The following is an 18,510-nucleotide window of genomic DNA, read 5'->3' as shown; positions in this document are numbered from 1 at the left end:
TTTTCACTTGCCCTGCTGCCACCACCTCTGGGATCCACGCAGCCGTTTCAGATCCCGAAGTTTCAGGGTGTGGGGGGGGGCGAGCACGGTATTTCTGGGTGGCGACCCTCTAGGCACATCATGCCGGCAACAGGGATTTCATCCCATGATAAGTTTCTGGCTCTCCGGACGGGACCCACCCCCCTTTTCCCCCCCGCCCTCCTTTGGCGCCCTCTCCGCCGCGCATCCCGCACCGGCGCGCAACCCCGCGCAGCAGCAGCGGCCCGGGGGGAGGGATGGGAGGGGAGGGGAAGGAAGAGAAAGGGAAGGGGGGGCCGCCCCCGCACCGCCCTGCCCGGCTCCGAGGAGGAGCAGGCGGGGGCCCCCGGCGCCGTCCACGTGGCTGGGGGCGAGCTATATGAGCGGGCAGGAAGCCCTGCTGGGGAGGGAAGGGGAGGGACGGGGCGCCTGGAGAGGCTCCGCGGGCAGCACAGGCAGACAGCGAGGCAGCGACAGCAGTGACCGCCCGCCCACCCTTTCCCGGCCATGGGGCTCGGCGCCCCCCGCACCCCGCTGTGAGTACCGCGGGAGCCCCCCCTCCGCCCCTCTCCTCTTCCTTTCCTTCCTTCCCGCTTACCTGCAAATCCTCCCGCTTCCCTCCGCTGCAAAAGGCGCGGCGGGAGCCTCCCCCTCCCTTCCACCTCCTCATTCGCCTGTTAACTTCTTCATTTTATTCATTTATTTTTTTTTAAATATTATTGTTATTATTATTATTGTTAATTTAAAAGCAAGGGGTGCCCCCGCAGCTTGCAGCATCCTCCGGCGGGTGCACTCCTTAGGGGGGTAGCTTCGCCCCATGCAGCCGGGATTTCCCCGGTGGGGAGGGGGTAGAGGGAGAGAGAGGCTGCGGGTGCCGTGGTGGGCTCCGGAGCCAGGCGGGATGCCGGTGGAGCACCGGACACCCCAGGAATGTGTGTGAGTGTGTGTGTGTGTGTGTGTGTGCGCGCACAAGCGAGGGACACCCCCATCCCCCGGACCGAGGGACACCCCAATCCCCCGGTCCACGGGGAAGCGGTGCAGCTCGGTGCCCCGCCGCTCTGCTACAGGGTGGGACCAGCTTGGCGGGGCTCTCTACCTTGATTTTTTTGTATTGTACATCTTTTTTTTTTTTTTTTTTTTTTTTTTTTTTTTTTTTGGTAGACTGTGCGGTGCGAGAGAAAAGCCACTATCACTCCTGTAGAGGGGAAAAAAACCAGAGTAGCTATCTTAGGTACTCGCACATCTCTGTTTGCAGAATTAATTTCCAGTGATTTCCAGTGGAGTATAAATCACTAATCTTCGAGGTCAGCAGTTTTCTTTTCATTACGCTTGATATAGCTATCTCTATAGCAAACATACATCCCAGGTCCTAACAATCACTGTGATTGTCTTGGCATAAATGAAAACAAACGGGTAAAAAAATGCCCTGATGGATATTTACTTGTTTGAGACACACGAGATTTTTCAACTCTTTGTTACGGTTGGACTTGTATGTTTTCAATACACTGAAGTAACTCATTGTATATATAGTTGTAAATCTGAATTATGTATGTGCCTGTTGGGCACAAATGTTAAAGGCAAAACCTCCCTAATTATGGATCTTTCTGAGAAATGGGAAGGGTGACAAAGAACTTGTAATCTTTTGGGTCAGTTTTCATAAGCTCCAAAAGCTCTCTTTGAAAAGGAAATTAAATTTCAGTGTGGAAAAGAGACAGGAAATTCAAGGGCATAAAAAAGAAAGTTCCTATTTTACTTAGATCCTGTCCTCCGGAGTTCATTTATATTGGTGCACTTCACTGACATAAGTTAAAATGAAGAGTCACCTTTAACAGGACTCTTCCTGCCTCTCGGCTGTTCAGAAGATATTCAATTAGCAGCACACTCCTCCTGTGTATGTTATTTACCCGGTTTTAGCTGGAGGGGTGGCTCTGTGAAGCATCTGCTTTGAAATATTTGAATCACTGCATCCATAGCGTCCTGGGCGATCCCTGCCAAGCGGGGCTTTCGGCAGATGCTGTGTTCACCCCTCAATTTTCACAGCTTGATCCAAAGCTGACAGTGCTCTGCCCACTGCTAGCAAAGCCTTGGCAGAGCTGTTCTCATGTTAGAAGAAGTTGGGGTTGGCCCCAGGTATTCTTTCTGCCTTTTGGCAATGGCACGATGGTTATCTGCAGGGCATGGTCGTGCTTGAATTCCTTGCTGGGCTACTCTAGGAACCTGACAGTTTTTAACCTGAACACGTGTTCAGGTGGGGGCCAGGGGTAGAGGAGGAAATGGTTGGGAGGGACTAAAGAAGGTGAATTTGTTTATTAGTTAAAGAGACTTGTCTTCTTGATTATCTTGGAAACAACCCCAGCATAGGTCTATGATGATCCTGGTGCCCTGCTCCTCTGCCAATTTCTCACTTTGTTTACTTTCTTTTGGTGCTGCTGTAGGGTAGTAACATTTCAGTAGCAGCAGATTTAAATCCTGTGCATCAACAAAGATGAAGTCCTGCTCTGCAGTCCTTCCAAACCAGCTTTAAAACTGCCAGTAGATTTTTAAAGTACACTTCTGCCTTCATATACATTTATTTTACCTTTCTACTAGTAGCGTGTAAGAGCATGCAACTGGAGTAGCAAAGTCTCTGGAAGAGCAAAAGAGAAAAATCCAGTTCCTTATTCTCTTGGCTTGCTCACTTGATGCACAGTCTGACGGTGCTGTGGAGACAGCACCTTGTCCTCTGTATTTGAATTTTCACACAGCCCATCCAGAAGGGAACTTGCAGCCCTGTTTGCAGTTTTTCTTCTAAACTTGATGGTATTAATAATAATATCTCCACTGAGAAAGGGAACTATTCAAACTAAATACAATTTTATACAAGATTTGTATCTGCTTATCAATTTGCTTTTTTGTTTATGTAAAACAGGGAGTAATTTGAGGGGAAATTAGGGTCCTGCAGATGGCAGTTCCATCTTCTAGGTTATAACAGCATCTTTTATGCCAAGTGCATGGCAAATGCTGCTGTTTAAATGATAGCAGCGATACGTTTTCATTAGGACCTTCTTTTAGAAGTATTTTCAAAAGTGGTGAAGCAGAAATGTGCTTTAAAATGCAAAGGAATAAGAGCAAACCCAGTTCTATAGTAAATTTAAAGTGCTGTTAATCCCACCACCTGGTGGAGCTTTTCATGGCACCAGCTGAGGAAACTGAATAAGAATGCATTTTTTTTGTCTTGTTTCAACACTGTCAGATGCTACGTGTAGAGTTTCTGAAACTTTTTTTTTTTTTCCCATATCAGGTTTAATTAATTTACTGTATCTTCTATATATGCTGTACTTTGCAGACAGCAACACAGGGCTATTGGTCTTTCATCTGAAACAGCACTTCTGTAGATAGATGAATCAAAGTAGGAGATAAATGTCTTCCTGCCTGTCCTTGTCTTTCCCTTGCAGCATCCTGGAGCTATGTGTTTTCAACTAAGAGCACCTCTTAAGTGGAAGAGTTATTTTTAATAGCCAGCTCCTTTTCCAGAATACACAGAAACATTTCAATACAAGCTGGTAGCTTTGTACTAATAATTTTCATATGAATATTGCTATAAAATACTTGCTGCACAGCCTGCATACAATCAAGCTTGCAAAGAGAAATAAAGCATCCACATTTTTGACTCATCTAAGATTACTGATAAAAGTTTAAAATGTGGGCATAAATTCCACTGAATAAAGCAAAGTGCCCCTCTCTGAAGTGTGTAGTCCTGCCTAACTGCATCAAAGCCTGTCTGTCACGTTTATCTTATACATAATGCCTCCTAAATGAAAATCTAAGTCAGAGGTATGCAAGTTAAAAATAACTTTATGACCATCTTTCAGCTCACACCTCAGAGTGGAATTGCTTACAACAGTGAGAAGCTTCCTTGTCCAATACAGATGTTTCCTGAGAACTATGACTAATGCAAGAGAGGCAAACTTGCAGACAAATTGCTGTTGTAAATGTCTGTACTGCTCCTGCTGTTGTAGTGTCTCTGTCAGTAGACAACAGACTAATGGAGGATTCTGCTAGCCTAGGAAGGTCCTGTCCCCTGTCTGCCTCTCTAGTCCTGACAGACTGGTCCCATGGGTGGATAAATGTCTTTGCAGCCCATCTGGAGCAGGTCTGTGTCCCTCTCAGGGCTAGCCTGATGTTTGTAGATTGATTCAAATCATCACCTAGTAGGCATCTCTAGCAGGTATATGCTCTAGGGAGCTGAAAATCATGTACCAGGCTTCAGGGATCTTTGTTTCTTAATTTTAGTCACAACCCATTTCATACAATGGGTTGGAAGGAACCATAAAGGTCATCTAGTTACAGGACCCTGTCCCCTGTATGGTCAGGGACACCTCCCACTAGACCATATTGCATATTGAATACTTATAGTAAAGAATTAGTAAATATAGTAAAAAACCCTCATAGTAAAGAATTTTTTCCTAATACCTAATAAAAATCTACCCTCTTCCAGCCTGAAAACATTCCCCCTGATCCTATTGCTATGTGCCCTTGCAAAAAGTCTCTCTCTAGCTTTCTGTAGGCTTTCTTCAGGCATTTAACTGCTCTGAGCTATCTGCTCTGGCTTTCTGGACCTGACTCCTTGTGCCAAGATGACTGGTAGCTAGTGGCACCTGAAACCTGTGTCTGGCAACTGAATTAGCCCTGCGGGAGCTAGATATGCTTTGTGGGCACTAGAAGCACAATGTTATCAACATAAGTAGCCTCTGTTTGAGAAGTAAGTTCGTTAGGGAGCAGTTGTCTCCTACTTCATGTTCCTCTTGTTCTGATAAGGACTCTGGGCCACTAACAGCAACCACAGAGAAACTGTTATCACAACTGTGCTCAGCCTTTCCACTCTTATCCCAATCTCCTCTTTCCATGGGTGCTGAGTGTCCCATGCTTGTAAGTAGCAAACTCAGGTCACTTGGTTGAAAAATGTTCTAGAAGTCTTTGAAAACTCAGGGCTGCACAACACCCACTGATGTCAAATAGCCATGAAAGGTGGAAAATGGCAGGTTTTGGGGGACAGGGAGCTGTTTTTAAAAGAAACTCAATAGCATTGGTGGAAGCTTACCCTGTACTGTGAGTTAAGAACAGAGGTATTGTCATTTGTAAAGACTGTAGTAATTGTTAAAATGCAATTCTAGTGGGAAAGGAGTGTGGAAAGTATTTAATTCCTGGCTCTGCTGTGCTTTGAAGGGTTGTTCTTGATTAAGTTCATCATCTGGACTGACATGCGTGTCCCTCCTTGGGGAGAAGGCTTGTGCCCTGTGTATGAAGTAATACACCCCTTCTCTGCCCAAAGGTTGCTATTTCCATGGGCAGACAAGAAATCTTTAAATCTCATAAACTGACAGCTATTTCTGTTGGCTGATTGCAGGGTATCGGGGAGTGTAAAAGAGGCACAATATAAATGGTTGGACCCTGTGTCTGTTGACAGATGTTTAAAGTGTAGTTTTCTGGCTCTGAGAACACCATCTCAATAGAGCCTTTGTTTTTTGTAGTGGCTTTTCCATTGCTCTGGAAGTCCTTTCTCCCAGCAGTAGTTTTCATTGAAAGTTCATCCCTCTGTGGCTTTTCACCTCTAAAGGTTTCAGGGGAGGAGAAACTCGCTGTGGTTGGAGCCACAGGGTCCAAACATGACCTTCCCCATGTGATTGAGGCCTCACACAAGACTGCTGCTGGCATGGACATGGCCACACATGCTCTGGGTATCCATGAAAGTCCCCTTAGCTGGATAAGTCCTTATCCACCCCATTGGAGGATTGTTCTGCAGAAAAAAACCCATCACAGTGAAGCTGAGGTATTAAATTTGATGCAATTTTAAAATATTTCTGGACTAGATAGTTGCTACTGACATTTTCCCAGAATTGATAGATTTTTAATGTTTGTTTGTTTTTTAAATTTTTCATGCACCAACACAAAGCAGTTTGTTCCTTTTAAAGGACACCACATTATTTCTGGAGTCTGGATTCTTAGTCAATGACATAATCTTACATATCTGAAATGCTCTGTGTGCTGACACATCATAGTGCTGTACCAGCCTAGCAAAGAAATCTAAGTCTATCAAATCCACCAGCCCAGTTAATATGACCCTTCCAGAAAAGCATAAGGCATCACATCCATTTTTTTTTTTTTTTTTTAGGTAGAGATCTGGTTCCCTATGTCCATCTCAAATTCAATGCATGCTACATGTGGCCAGATTTGGATTTTATTTTTTTCTTTTAAGGTATCTGCTTACATATTGTCATACAAAGCCATATATCAAAGTGAAAGATGTTACCTGAATATTTGGGTTATAACATAACTATCTGATTCGCATAGAAAGCCCTTTTTTGGGATTAGTGTTGAAGCAGAAACCTGTGTTACTGCATCCTGAAGCTTCTGCAAAGCCATGTAAAGAATGGGACAGGGCCACCTGCAACTTGAGTGGGAGCTGACCTTAGAGTGTGTGTGGCTTTTATGCCACTCTACAATGTGTCTGAAGCTGTCAGGGTGTGATAAGGACATCCATGCTTATATCTTAAATTCGTTTAATCTGATGGGTTAAGGTAATATCTTTTAGATGACCTACCCTTGGGCAGGTACACAGGCTGGAGCTTGCCTTGGTGCAAGCTTTTAGCTGCCAACATTGTTGCTCCATGCATGCAAGGCTTTCTCTTACTATATCTTGCCTTATCTATATCTATAGAATGGTTTGGTTGGAAGGGACCTTAAGGATCATCCAGCCCAACCTCCCTACCATAGGCAGGGACACCCCCCACTACCTGATATTGCTCCAAGCCCCATCCAGCCTGGGACAAGGCATCCACTGCTGCTTTGGGTAACCTATGCCAAAGGTCACCACCACCAAAGGAAAGAGTTTCTTCCTGATACCTCTCTAAATCTACCTACCCTTTTTCATCTGAAAATCCTATCACATCCCTTTGTTGTGCAGATGATATGATTTACAATTTTTGGTAACAAAGGTGAGAAAAATATTGATTTACACTCAACTGAAGCAAACCATAATTAAATAAAAGCAGCTCAAGATAATTATGGTTTTGATCGAGTGGAAAATTCTTGATTTTTTGCTTAATCTTAATTTCAGATCCATTTCAAATTCCCAGGTAGTCAGAATTACTTGTTTTTAAAGATCCAAGAAAGTTTGCCTTCAGAAAGAGCAAAATGATTCCTCTGAGTTTGTTATGACCTGCATCAATACAACTTATGTTGGCTGATGGCAATACTGAATTTATACCTGAATTTAGGTTTTTGTCTCTTTTGTCTTTGAAACTATTTTTTATTGAAGCTACTATTCTTCAGAGAGTTCACCCAGCTTTTCTCTCCTGGGGCAAAACTTTGCATTTCAAGTACAGAAAGGATCTGCTCTGCTTCTTAGTCTAATACTTATTAGAAGAATTAGAAATGTAACTTCTTGCCATCTCTCCTCTCCTTCCCCTTCCCACATCCTCTGCTTTCCCACTACAAATGAAATTTGTTCTTGTTGGGGAGTGCTGACTGTATCATCAGGTCTCCTGTGGCTTCACTTTCCATCTCACCAGCAGACCTGCTGCTCTTCCCACACAGCTGGCTTAATTCTAACCTAAAAATTCACCCTGAAAAGTAAAAATGAACTTTTGCTTGCTCTATATCCCATTAACAAGTTCAGAATCAAACTTCAAATGCTAACACTGAGGGCTACTTCATATCTTCAGATGATCAAACAGCATCACCAGTGGAAGCACTAAGCAGGTGGATATTAAATTCCCAGACAGGACATGAAGACACATAATTCAGCATCTGAGAGTGCCATAATCTTTTCAGTGAGGTTATGCAAGTTTACTTCTCATGCTCTGGAGATTATGCAGAATGGCAACATGGACATGCAAGGAAAAATTGCATTGGCATTTCTGAAGTGTCAGAAGTTAAACAGACTCCTGCAAAACTTTCTCTTGTATAGGAAGGCAATATCAAGATATAAACTGGCTCTTATAAACTATCATATGGAAATCAAAGTCCTCCTTTAATGGTGCTAGGAGGAAAAAAACAGTTTGGAAGTGTGGTGTGGGGATGCTTTATAATTTTGGCAAAAGACAACTCCTTTTAGGCTCCCAGCAATGCCTGTGGTATGGCTTACTCTCTTAACCGGGGTCTCTGGAATGGTTTTATGGGGAGCACCTGGGCAGGAGCCACAGTTGTGGGGCCAGACCATCAGGCTTTGCTCCAAGATCTCATCTGCATGTGAAAAACCTCCTCTGATGTTATTCTGATGTCTGCACTGTGGTGATGTGAGGTGCCCATAGAAATACAGTGCATGAGATACTGAGAGCTGCTTCAGGGAGAAGTTTCCTAGTTTCATCTCCATTCTCTGCTTCATGAGTACACACTGAAATCTCCTTCAGTCCTGCTGTTCTAGTATTCTTCTTTGGTTTTTGCACCACTTTTAGTTGTGCTTTTCCTCTCATCAGTCCCATTTCTGCTACTACTCCTTGCTAAAGACTATTTTTGTGTTTCCCACCACTCCCCTTCTTCTGCTGTTGTGTTCTCTGTGTGCCAAAGTTGGAGTGAACCAGGAGGCTGGGAGACCCAGGGACTTTTCAACTTTGGATCAGAGGGCAAGTGTATGGTGGAGGAAGGACACATTTGTGGCTGAGGTCCTGCAGTCGGTCCTCATCTTGTCCCAGCTCTCTGCTCCAGTCTTCCCAGCTGTAAATGTAAATGAGCCTCCAGGAAACTATAGTTTCAGCCTATAAAATGCATGGAGATTCCAGTGAAGAGACTCCAGCTTTGCCTTTTTGACCAACAGCTTGATTTTGAATCACGAAAGTTAAAGGAAACCTTGAACCGCATGGGCAGAAGAGCTTTAGAGATGGGGTGTTTGTCTACTGATTGACTGTCCATTGAGTAATTCAGTCATCAGAGATGTGCTGCTGCTGTGACAAAAATCCCCTATATTTCTGCTTTGGCCAGTGCAATGAAGTTTTCACTGCAGTGCTACAAGGGTGGTGCCTTTGGTATTTTTCCCATGTAGCTGTTAGTGCACTGATCTTTCTAACCAGGTTCCTGGCTCAGTCGTTGGCTCTCTTTATCGCAGCACATTTTCTGGGAGCACTAAGGAAGCATGCAAAAAATAGATATACAAAATTAAAGCCACCCTCAGACCAGAAATGATAGTGGAAAAGCCTGTATTGTAGTAGCAGGATGAGTGAAGTAGCAGCAGCAGCAGCACAACTCTGTGATAAAACTGCAGGGATGCTGGAGCACAGCCATCCTGCCAGAGTTGTGTGTGTGGTCTGGGAGACAACCTAATAAAGCAAACCCATTAAAAAGTCTAGTGATAACAGACAAATTTTGCCCCAGGCCACCAGATTAGGTTTAGCAGGACTAATATACGTAGTTGTGTGCAACAGCCTCTTCAGGAAACTGGAAATGTTTCATTCACCTTTAGGATATGTGCGTGGTAAAATATTTGAGGATACTGGAGAACTGTGGTGCATATTACACACTGGAAAATAGGGTAGTTTAAGTCTCTTACAAATGAGAATTTCACTCAAGTTACAACAAATAAAAATGATAGAAATTGAGACAACAACTTCTACTTTTTTAATGGTCCCGTAGACCATGGAAGATTTCAGAAAAACATATTTGTCCTTCAAGTGTTGCTGTGATTTAACATAATGCTCACAATTCAGACAGTCAAATTACACCAACAAGAGTTGGGTGTAACTGATTTATGTCCTACCTGGGCTTCTGGAACCCTGTAACTCTGGTCTGCAAAATGACCAATTCTTCAAACAGAAAATAAGCCTTGAGCAGATTCAAAAGTAACCATGAGGCCAAAAGAGCAAAGGAGCAGGAGATGAATGCTGTCTGTTAAAAATATACAAGGTTACTGAAAAAAAAAACCCAAGGTGATACAGTAATTTCAGGAGTGGCTGAAACATCTATTAGTAGCAATGAAAAGACCAGATGGGAGGAAGTTGCCTGACTGCAAGGCCAGAGTCTCCTGTTGATCCTATTGGTAAGGATTGAGCTTAAGTATTGGCAGAGGACAATGTTATGCCATTGCAATCCATTTGTGGATTTTTTTGTTTTTAATAGAGAGGTCTGGACAGAAAAGAATTGATATATTGGAATTGCCATCTCAGCTTGCTCACTGTTTCACAGACACCCCAGAGCAGAGCTTGTTTCTTCCTCTGCTGCCATCTGAGCCACAGCTGGCAGAGGACAGGGGATCATTTGTTGTCCTTTGTTTCTGCTGGCGTAAAAGGAGGAGACACTTTACCTGTAAGTGCTCTGGGTGCAGAATGCTAGATAAAGCTAAAATTATACCAGATTAAGCCAGAAGGGCTTGGTGTGGTCACTGCCTCTATTTCTTGAGGAAAAGCTTCCCCCTCCCCTGGTTTGCATAGTGGTCCCTTTGTCCCTGTGGCTTAAAGTATCCACGGCCTGTCTGTGGGCACTGTCATCACACTAATTAACAAACAATCCTCAGAAGTTTGCCCCATTTAAAGTTATTGTTTTGGAAAAAGGACAGTTGTCCTGTGGGAACAAGCCTTACCAAGAGTTAGATGTTAGTGCCACTGAAAGCAGTCCTTAGATCTTCCTAAGTGGGTTGTCAGGGACTCACACATCCAACTTTTCTTCTGTTGTGTGTGAGTTCTTAAAGAAGCTGTGCTCAAAATGTCGTTTCCCTGATTTATCTTACCACACACAAACTTAGAGGTTCTCTGTATTTTAGGAAAAAAAGCCTAGGACAGCTTCATTTTGGAAAATGGCATTTCCTCAAGGTGTAACTCTCCCCTGAGGTTGTTCTCCAAGCCACTAAACCACACTTTTGGCACATCTCTGATTTTGGAAAATAATATTATGGGCCTGGCTCATGTCTACCAGTAAAAATTTTATGCCTTTACTGTCTTGCCTGGAAATTTACTGGCTCTCGTATGCAAACACAGAAGATATTGGTGGGTGTCCTTTGTGAGAAACTTTCCACAGAGGTGGAACAGGAGCCCCTGTGGTAACCTTCTGTTCTTCCTGTGGGAGTTTCAGGCTTGGCAGAGGTGCACACATGCCATCCATGCCTGTGGGTCAAGTTGAGGGGAAAGCCAGGCAAGACTTGCACCTCTTGAAAAACATCTAAGCCTCTCCTTCACATTCCTTCACCTCTACAAAGGGAACCATTCTGAATTTGTCAAAGCCCCCCCACTGCATTTTTTTTTTTTTTTTTTTTTTTTACTTTTGTATCTAGTCAGGTTTCATTTGTCAGGCCTTAGAGATGGAAAGTCTGTTATTAGGGCACTGACACTTTTCTGAATATTAAAAGTCCTCTTGCTTTTATAGCTGTCAGAATCAATCTTTCAGCTCTCCACTTCCAGCTGCCATGCTCTCTTCTGAGCAGATTGCTGCTTCTGAGCAAGTTCGTAGCACCACTGCTTTGGCTGGCACCAACAGCATCGACTGTCAAGGAAATTAAGGTGTTTCTGCATCTTGGTCCAAGTGCTTTTGTTTTGGTTTTAATCCTCTCTTCCATCAGTAACAAATCCTGTGTGATGGTTTCACGTTTTTCCAAGAGAGAATAGGGTCTTTCACAGTAACTTGAGTATAGACTTGTAGTATCTAATAAACTCATTAGGGCTTGATCTGCTTCTTACCTGGAAACTGTTGAAGGCAAGACCAAAATACCTCATGGGGACTGAGCAGGCAGCAAACTTGCCTCTGAGTCAGCACAGGGATGCTGCTCAGCATGTGGATCGAATCAATTCCTGAAGCTGTCACCTGCTTAATGAGACTTACAAACTTTGTGACTTCTCATAATCTTTACAACACGTGGTGCTTCTGTGAACAGGCTTATTGATGGTGATTTCCTTACCCAAAGCCAACAGGATTCTTTAAACTTTATAGCACGATACTTTTCCTAGAGCCATCAGTCATCTCTGTCAAAGAGTCCAGCTGAAGGTAAGTAAAGACAAGATTTTATTTCTTACAAAGCTACCCTCCCCTTCTCAAAGAAAATTCTTTCATAGGTATGGCATCCCTGGGCTGTCCACTTATAGGTCCTATTGAATTTCAACTTCCTGTCCAAAGCTGAGATTGTTACCAGACATTTTTCTTCCTCAAAGGCGACTGGGTAAGAGATCCCTGTCAGCAGTATATGGTGAGGGGTTTCCAGCCTGATAGGAAATTGTATAGGCATGCAGCCAGAACTTTCAGAGTTACTTGAGTGTTGTCAGAGTTCAAATCGAGGTGGGTTTGGGTTTTTTTTTTTTTTTTCAGGAGATAGAGAAAAAATGAATTAGCTGGCATCTAGAAGCAAAGGTGTCATTCAGTCTGCTCAGTAGACTATTTTTGGAGGCATAAACAATGTAAGCATCATGACAGAGAGACTAAACTGCTCCACATGAAAAGAGACTGGCATTTGTCCAGGCTTGTGCTATCCTCAGCTATCCTCAGCTATCCTCAGACTTCATGGTTCCCCATCACTTGCAAAATTTATATCTTGAAATGAAAAGGATGGAGGCTTCCATGTTAGTCTCTTTCACCAGGATAATCTAGGTGCACACTCAAAGGGGTGTGTTAACAGGGATGCACCACACACACTATGAATGGCAGAAGTTAGATCCTTATGGTGTAGTTGCACAGTGATGCAAACTTTCATCAAAGTAGTTGCTTGGTTTTGATTTCACTTAAACGAGGTGAAGTACTCACTGGAGTGCTGGTCTTTTTACTGCCTGATCCTTCAAAGGAGATGGTGGCAGGGGAAGGACACAAGTGACCTTCAGATGACATTGCCTGCGTTCATAGCAGTGCTGGGTTTCCTGGTGAGATGCTTCCTAAGGATGTTACGTGCATCTGGCAAAGGTTCTGCTTATGTTTTCCTTTGATACAGACCCAGCACCAGAGACAGATGCTGTAAATCAGAGTAATTTAATGTCCTGTTTTCTTCATGAAAGAGGGTTGTTCTAGTTCATTCCATGGCCCTCGGTCTTTAAATGCAACTTTGCTATGACTATGTCATTTGGAAGGGGTTTGTTTGCTTGTTTTGTTTTTTTAATTACAAGGCCTATTTTATAACTTTGTTGGCAAAAGTATTTTGCAATGGCAAATATCTTCTGTTGGGTGTTATCAGCAGCACTTTTGCTCCTCAGCTCAGAGTGCTTCAGACAGAATGGGAGAGGGGCATGCTGAAGGAGAATTGCTTTGTATTTAGCAGAATTAGAATAAGCTCAGCAAGCACATGGTTTGTGCTTAATTCCAAGAGCCTGAATCTGATCTTGCTCCTACTAATCCCTAAAGGGATTATTCCTGATTAACACCATACTGAATGAAGTCAGAATCTGGCCCTGGAAGCCTATTGGTACTTCAGACATTGTCTCAAGGCAGCTGACCTGCAAGTACAGAAAAGAAACCCAGCTGCCTTCAGGTTTGTTGTTTAAATTTGCCAGACTAAGTGGACTATAGCTTGCTTAGCAGGGTTTATTTTAAATTAAACACTCTTTATGCAGGAAACTGTATTGATAAAACTCAGTCTAGAATCCAGTTACCTCTACTGGACTAATAAGAGATGGTAATCAGAGGACCCTCTTTGGTACAATACAGTGTTCTTTTGCATATTACCTTTCATCTGAGGATATTAAATAACTGCTTTATTGCATCTGTGGAAGCTGTTCAGCCTGACAAGACTCTCTAATGACCTGCAGTATCTCTAGTTGCTGGCAGTGAAGTAAAAATAAGCTCGTACACCAGGTCTCCAGTCATGAGTGGCATCTGTAAGAAAAGGTCTGCAACCTAGAATGGGGTGGAGCTGTTAGCTGAAAATACTGAGGTTTCTGGAATAAAGGCTGTGGCATACTTACCTGCTGTGAAGAAAATTGATCCTTATTAGCACAACTTGAGTTAGTGTTTAGTGGGACAAGTACTAAAGGCAAACGTACAATTTCAGAGTGGGAAAGCACTGGTTGCCTTTAGATCATCGTAGCCAAATTGTTTACATCCCCAAACTGCCATACGTCTTGTTTGCACTTTGATTTATTTACCTGCTCATTTTTAAGGCTGTGTTCATATCATACTTGACTCTATGGCAACAAAAGGAAAACAGAATACACCTTTTCATAGGGCTGCTCTAAAGGAAGCTGCTGCGTTATCATGTACCTGTGCATATTCTCAAATGAACTGGTCACATTGCTCATTACTGCAAAGCATCATCTTTGTGGAGTGACACTTGCACAGTGTTTGTACTTTCTAAATGCAGCCATATAATATTGGGGAGTAAGAGGGATTGTCTACCATGGCCCTCCTTATTCTCAAAAATTTTATTCCTGAATTCTATTGCTAGCCTTGATTTCCCCATAACTGTCTCTGCCATGAGTATTTGAGATGCTCCAAGCTTTAAACTACCGTAGTGCTATGTAGTGATCAGAGTCGTTAATATTTATAAAGACTAAAAGCATGGGGGACATGAGTGACTGAAACTAATGTCTTCATTGCTATCTTTGAAAAGAGATAGTAAAAGGCTGCTTCAGCAGGCTTGCAGGCTGCATTCTCAAAGGGAAATGACAAGACAAAGGGAAATGTATAAGGCTGCTTAGAGGACCACAGAGGATCCTGTGTTTAGGGTCCACAGGATACCTGTGACTTGTAATTCACCCAGCATAGTGAAAGAACATTGAATTCTGGCATATTTGTCAAAAAGGTTCAGTACAGGAAGATTTTGCTCACACTGCTACAGTTAACCCATACAAACAGCTGCTCTGGCTGTGGAGCTGAGCTGTCTTTTCCTGGCTGAAAAAATGGCTATGATGTTAAATATATTGAACCAGATTTGATATGCACAGCCATTTGACTGGAGAATCCCCTTAATTTTCATTACAACGAGTAAGGAAGTCTACTACTTCATCAAAGGCATAATTTAGCTTTATTGCTAGTTGCTTCAAGTTGTTAGCCATGACTAATGTAAGCCCTGCCTGCCTATCAGTAGAGGCTGTATTCCTGGAGAAGACTTCCTTGATGCAAATTGTAATAGCTGGTGAGTGATCCTCTGAGGAGTTTGCATTTAGAATAAAACCCCCATACAGTTTTGTGCCTATAGTTTGTATAAGGAACCCAGAAAACTGTATTGTGAGCTCTCTGTGTTTTTCTGTTGTCCACAAAATACACATCATCATCATCTTCCTCTCAGGTCCACGCACCTCTTTTTCTGTAGTAGTGGCACAGCAACATAAGCAGATATGTGGTTTAGCTGGGGGAATGAAACCTCCTGGTTAACCTCCACATTGCTCAGGAAAGCTCTGTCCTCCTGTGTCCTCTCCACTGTGGAAAAGTGAGCATCTTCCTGGGTCTGCTCCATTGAAAAGGAGTGATGCTGGAGCTACCTTTGGAGCTTTTGCCATTTGATTGAATCAAATTGCTCTAAAAATTCTCTCCATCTGTATCCCCACTGTAGGGTAAGAAATATTTTTTTTTTTTTTTTTTCCCTCTTAATCTCTGTTTTCAGCAGGTCCCTCTAAGGCTATTGCCACAACAGATTTAGAGGCGGAGAAACTTCCAAATACACCATGTGTCAGATGTAAACTACCCTGACTTACCAAACCTGTTGATGTTATTTAGCTGACATTCCTGTAACATAGGAAAAGCTGCATGTTGTTGTCCAAGAAGTTTGTAATTGTCTGCTATTTCTAAAATGGGTCCAAGCACTTGGAAAGACTGAATAATTTTTAATTGAAGGGATATGATTAGTAGGTGATTAGTTTATGAAGTGCCTGTATTCTGTGTTGCACAGACAAAGCCATCTGGAGCTAACCTGTGGTTTAGCTTCTGTAATGTGTGCCTGTGGCCAAAATGGCCAGCTTTATTACACCGATTAAGATCTTGAGTAATTCAATTAATTTTCACAGATCTAAATGAACTAAAATGGGAATGTAATGTTGCCCAAAGTTTTAGTTTGATGTTAATTATTAAACCAGGATCATCGATGCTTTATCCAGTATCCTTAATATAACCAGCCACTGCAAATCAGACTCTTAAATTCCTTCCTCTCTGCAGCTTATACCAAATTTGCTATGACCAGAATGTCACCCATTTTGCCTGAATGAGCATTGTGTCTGTCTCAGGTATTCCTTGTATGTCTTGCTCTTAGCATAGTTCTCTCCCTCTGATCTTTGGGTTAGGATGGCCTCAAAGAAGAATCATAAAATGGCTCAGGTTGAAAGACACCTTTAAAGATCATCTAGTTGAACCCCCATGAAATGAGCAAGGACATCTTTAACCACATCAGAGCCCTGTCCAACCTGATCTTGAATGTTTCCAGGGATGGGGCATCTACCACTTCTCTGGGCAATACTGTCTCACTAGTGGGGGTTACTGGGCAGAAGAGTCCCATCAGAAATCTGCTTTAGTTACAAAGCCCACAGCTTGCATTGCTGGGGTGTTCCTGGGCAGTGCTGTTCCTTGGGACCTGTAGCAGTACTCTTTGTGGTGCCAGTCTTGTAGTCACTGGAACTAATTACCCTCCAATGAAGATTGATTTGCAATATCACACTAAAATTAATTGTCCCTTTTTCTGAAATGATCATTACACAGTCTTTTTGCTGAAGTCAAATCAATCATGGTGATGTACAATGTTAAAACCCAAATCTGAAGAGCTGCCCTGTATCCAATGCATCAAGGGGTGTAGGAAGGAGGGAGGGTGACTGAAGGAAGTGACTGAAAGTGGCTAAAAGATAAAAATCCTTGAGAATGCTTTGATCTGAAGCTGAATATCTGTTCACCAAGCAGGGAGTGTACTTCTAGAAGGGCACAGTCTGCATGTAAGTAGATGTATTCTATTTGATGTGCTGAGATCAAGGTATTGGAGCCTCTAACTCTTCATCTGGCCATCTTATCTTGCATTTTCCCTCTTAATTTTTCCCTTGTGTTTAAGAATCTGTTTTTTCCTCTTGTGTGAAACACTCTTATGCAAAGTCAAATCACCTGCAACTCAAGCAAGCTGTTTGTGACACAACAAGAGCAAAGAAGTGCATGAGTTTTGACTGCATAAAAATATCATTTATTTGTGGGTTTTTTTCTTTGGCTGTTTTTTGTTTTGTTTTGTCCCCAAATTGATCAGTACTTTAATCAAGCATTTGGTGGAGGAAAAAAAGCAAAAACTAAAAAAAAGAGGAACAACTTTGTCCTGTAGATTGTTCACAGATCCCTGAAGCAAATACTCTAAACAGATTAAAGCCCTTACTGTTTCCTGTGTCATTGCAAAGCAAATAATGATCAGGACTTGAAAAGCTCTGGTATCTCCTTGTTTGGAGTCCCAGTCCCTCTTAGAACATCAAATCAACATGCCAGCACTTTCTCATGGTACCAGATGACTGAATTCCATAGAATATTCTCCCTCAAATTAATGTTGCTAATGATTGTGTCAATGAAACTTAAAATGTAAGCACGAGTTTAAAATCTCAGCTTCAGTACTTGAACTTAAACAGGTCTGTATGGGAAGAGTCTGGGAAGGGGAGCATCAGTTTAAAACTGTCAGGCTTTCCAGTTTTTCTTGCAGTTTCTCCAAAGCCACGCAGACCTCAGCAGACCAGGAATAAATTGCAGGACTCAGGTTCTTGCTATGAGCATGGACAAGTGGCGTGCTCTGAATGCTGGCTGGGGATGAAGCCAGCAGTTTCTCTCTTTCTCTCTCTCTGTCTCACAGCAAGAGGCGAGTCACTTGGGTAATTCCTTTTTGAAAAAGCAAAACTGGATTCATGCTTCAAGCAGTCTCAGACAGCCAAGGAGGAATAAAGATTCAGGTTAAACCCTTGTGTTTTGTGTCATTACCTTCTCAATCCTTTTTCCCCTGTGGTGACAGTTGTGTGAGTGGATAACAATAGGAAGGGGAACTATGCCTTGTATGTGGGAATAATAAAAACTAGTAAGGTCTATGATGTGAGGTCCCAAAGCCCAACAAGAAATATGGGAGCCTTCTTGCCTTCTCATGTGCAGGAAAGAAAAAGAGGCAGGTTTATGTGGAGTGTATGGGCAAGCTGAGCACAGTATCAAGGTACCTTTTTGGAGCAGGTGAGGAGATCTATGGATACACAGTTAGCTGTTGACCTATCCTTGATCAAGCAAAAACTCTTCTGGCTGATTGAAGTCTGTTATTTATGAAATAGCCAGATAATGTAATACATTCTGCTGATACAAACCTGAATCACAAGCCTCCCAGCTGTGCTACCCAACAACATCTGGTAACACTTGGCTTCTGCCTGTAGTGCTCCTACAGCCACTGCTTGGAAAAGATAGGTTCCAGTGACAGTATTGATCTGAGCTTATTCTTAACTACTGTATAATCACATCTGATCACTGATGACCTACAATTTCAGGGAAACAAGATAACATTGACTCTATCTTTGTTCCAACAAGTCTGTGATATGATCTGATTACAGCCTTTGCAGGGGTCCAGTTTGTTAGGGATTAAGTAGAGACTCTGCTTATAAAGTGAGCAAAAGGGGATATGATTTGGATAGGGCA

General features: G+C 42.7%; 1 protein-coding gene across 1 annotated transcript in view; it reads left to right on the top strand.

The window, feature by feature from the left end:
- Window positions 1-419: 419 nt before the first annotated feature.
- ST3GAL1 (ST3 beta-galactoside alpha-2,3-sialyltransferase 1) overlaps window positions 420-18,510 on the top strand; it is a 76,664-nt gene continuing 58,573 nt past the window's right edge. The window contains exon 1 of the mRNA XM_071738431.1: window positions 420-554. The gene's annotated coding sequence lies outside the window, so the exon portion shown is untranslated. The remainder of the gene's footprint in view (window positions 555-18,510) is intronic.

Source organism: Heliangelus exortis, chromosome 2, assembly GCF_036169615.1.
Source record: "Heliangelus exortis chromosome 2, bHelExo1.hap1, whole genome shotgun sequence".
In the NCBI taxonomy this organism is placed as follows: domain Eukaryota; kingdom Metazoa; phylum Chordata; class Aves; order Apodiformes; family Trochilidae; genus Heliangelus; species Heliangelus exortis.
The sequence above is the reverse complement of the archived record's forward strand: the minus strand, read 5'-3'. Positions and strand labels throughout refer to the sequence as shown.